Genomic DNA, 3,860 nt, shown 5'->3' on the forward strand with positions numbered 1-3,860 from the left:
GAACCACATGTTTTGTATTTCTTTGAGTTTATTTGTAATATGTTTGTAGCAATTTCAGAATACGTGAAATGGGTCAGTGTTCCAAATGGTGTGGCAGAGAGAAACAAATTTATAGAAACCATCGAAATGGCGATCGGTTTTGTTTGTGAAAAATTACTTCTGCCAACGTTGGCCAAATATTTGACATTCACGATGAATCAAACATAATGAGTACAGCATTTATGTCTAGATCTTCATTCACTTCAACCGGAAACATGGCATTATTATCGTCAATTATCATAAGCAAAATGATACATATCGAAAATGGTTTTGTATCGAATAACCAAACATTTTTACATAATAATACATGGAATCGGAAGAATAAGAACTTGATTGTTGAATTTGAAAGAGAGAGAGAGATAGAGAGAGATGGAGAGCAAGAAAAAAACGAGTTCATCTAATGTTAGAAAATTATCAGATTTGCGGTTCGGACATAAATAAGATGAAAATTACTACCTTTGCAAAACGAAGACGAACGTGCTCGCAAATCGTATGCTTCGGGGCCAATATGAAATTCAAACAAAGAAATAACAACGATTTGCGAACATTGTGAATTATCTGCGATCGTTTTGTTATCGCATTTCATCGTATTGCAAACGAAACGGGTATGGTTAGAATATCCATTGAACTTGTTTGAGAGAGTGGTTTGTTCTTTGTTTGCGCCATCGGGTGTTAGTGTACGGTTTGCCAGGTTTGTTTATAATCTACAATTTAGCCGTACTCACAATGTGCTGTGTATTAATCATATACTGTCATATTTTTTCACGCTGGTGGCGCACCTAGCCCATGGATGGATGTACTATGGGTTAGCTGAACTATGTAACTGAATGTCAAGTTGGTTGTGTATAAATTTTGACAGAACTTCTGCGGCCATCACCTAGTTGCGCCACATATCACATCGTTCCATAGACATTGTGAGTTCGATTTAGCAAAACTGATGGTTATTTTATTGAATCAAAGTGTACGTCTACGTATAAATGATTCGGGAGCAACGAATGAATTTCATTGAATGAAAAATGGCCGATTCCAGAGAATTTTACCGAGACCGACAAAAGGTGAAGAAGTCATAAATTTTCCGTTAAATATACATTCGCATGAACTAGTTCACAAAAGTCACTGGCGCTCATAAGCTTAGTGTGCTTGTATTTTTTTCGCCTAGATATAGACTCATCACTGATCGCCCACTCTCTGTCGCCGCAACGCTCGCATGCGCATACATATCGCAGCCATACAATCGAACCACGAATCCAGTTTATTCAAGCTCAAAACCTATGATTACCTTCAAATTATCGACGAATACCACACAACTTAATTACGGAGCCATAAATCAGGTAGCTTTATTTACGATCCACAATTCGTATTTTTACTCGAGAAATATTTAATGAAGACGCACGGAGAACATTTTACGGTGAAGAATTGTGGCGACACACACTCAGATCATACCATCTGATATCTATATCAATCGATGCTTTTGCTCAATCGCTTACAAAATGCTGCATTTGAATCGCTTTTGAATTGCTTTTGACACGAAATATTAAACGTTTAACGGAATCGTTTCATTTCTAGGGGCGAGACACAAATTCTAGTAGAGTCTAGTTACATTCAATTTTATATATTTTTCATAAAGATGTCCTCTAATTTTTCTAGTTTTGGTGCAAAAGTGGTAATATTGTGCTATTATTTCTATTAAAATCGGTTGCAGAGCGTATCACACTGTCAATACAACGCTTATGGAAGACCTAACGGGATTATTTTGTAAACAATACGTCCATAAGCGTTAACATTGGCAAACCAAACTCACTATTAGTGAGTCACTAATTTCTTCTATTTTTCCTATTATCGTTGGATAATGTTCTAATTTTACTCATTTAAGTTTCGTGTCTCCCCCTAATTTCATTTTCTTTAATTACTAAACAAAACAGTAAATTCTGTGCATTTTTAAACTCGTATCGCAGGGAAAAACCAGCCGATAAAAATAAATTAAATGACGGAAATGAACGGAAAGCATCGATAAATTAATAGTGATATGAGTTTTAATTGATATCGCTGCAATCATTTCAAGGCATTTTTGTCATTTTTCTTTAAATTATTTTTTGCACGAGGATATTGCTTTCTTGGGAAAATCGAAACAATTATGCAGAAGCACGTGCTTGATCGTAGAAGTCTCTGTGAATTCTACAGTTTGTTTTGCAACGATATCATTACAAGCAGCAGGCGGGTGCTAGGTATTTTATCAGCCTTTTTTGCAATCTTAATTAATCAGAGCTTATGACATAAACCTTAAGCTCAAAACCGATTTTTGTCCTATTTAAAGAACTTTCTATTGAATCAACTCTACGCAAATCACCTCGTTGTTTTCTTCTTCACTATTTATTTTTCGTTGAATGTAAATAAAATTGCAATATATAAATTGCTGCATCGAATGAAAAAGTGCACAGTCAGGTTTCTACACTTTTGTTTTCAATTTGATTTTCGTTGCAAATTTCATGTGATAAGCGTTGAAAAAACGAAGGACACACTACTACTGCACTGTTGAAATATCAATATTTCGGTTGGAATGTTTCAACCAACGTTTATGAAAATAATCAAGGATACTTATTTAAAATCGTATTCCATCGAATTCTTTATGCTGTCGCTATTATCGCAATGGTTACTGTCGATATTATAGACAGAAATTAAATAATTTCATGAAAAATGTAAATAAATAGACAAATTGCACAAATTAGTGATCCTGTGAACCAAGAGATCAAAACACACAAAATCGAATGGCGAAAACTTAAATGAGAACAGAATTTTTGGATATAAATTGATTTAAATTGTTGGTTATAGAAATCAAACTACGTTTATCACATTTCATTCTTTCAAGAAAAACAAATTATCAAGTATAAATTGAGATTTCATTACATATGTCGTTAGCAAATAACTTGATAAAAACGCCAAACTCTAAAAATATTCTTGAGTTATCACAGCCTTTTCGATGTAATCTGTTAGTCACTGGTATAGGATTGAATGTCTGAACAATGAAATAATCACGATTTCCTTTGAACTAAGAATAATCGTCCATCATTGGTTTGATACTACTTCGTTTAATTAAAAGTTAATTTATAGTGTATTGTTCCCATAATAAACATATTAGTTATGATGATAGTCAGAAAAATCTATTTGTTGTGTATCACAATAACTCTGTTTTTGATTGCAAATCGATTGATTAGAACGGATTTTGTAATTATTCCTTGGTTCGTTTGAATTGATTCGCATTATCTGCAAATAAATTAGAAAAATTAAAAGAGTACAGAAGAACATATATATAAGAGTGTTTCTTTCTGTTCAATAGTTCAGACGAATTTTTTCTTCCGTTGCAATCAAATCGCCAGTTAGACTATAACAATAAGAATTGATAAGAATAAACTGAAAAAACGGAAATAACTGAACAGCCAAATGCTAAGCTGAATGTCTAAAAACTTCGTTCGAATGTCCCAAATTCTCAGTGTTGCTGCTGTGCTTGCGACTGCATGTGCAAAAGGTATAATCGTTATGAATTAAAATAGATTTGAACCAATTTTCTTTTTTCATTTATTTTCTGCTCTGATTTTTTTAAACTGTCCTATAATATGTTTCGTTTGATCAGTGGTGGCAAGCAATAAAACTAATTGAATGACGAAATTTGATTTTTAGCAATTGGCTAGAAGATGCACTATATTGATAACGTAGGCGAATAGACGAACCTTGTATTACGTACACTGAGAAAAGGCTGGAAGAAAATATTCCAACCCTGCGTTGTGAATGTTGTCATTGCAGACGATTTTGTGAATTGTCCAACC

The sequence above is a fragment of the Sitodiplosis mosellana genome, unplaced genomic scaffold, assembly GCF_009176505.1.
Source record: "Sitodiplosis mosellana isolate CC-2019 unplaced genomic scaffold, AAFC_SMos_1.0 Smas_scaffold_6197, whole genome shotgun sequence".
Taxonomy (NCBI): Eukaryota; Metazoa; Arthropoda; class Insecta; order Diptera; family Cecidomyiidae; genus Sitodiplosis; species Sitodiplosis mosellana.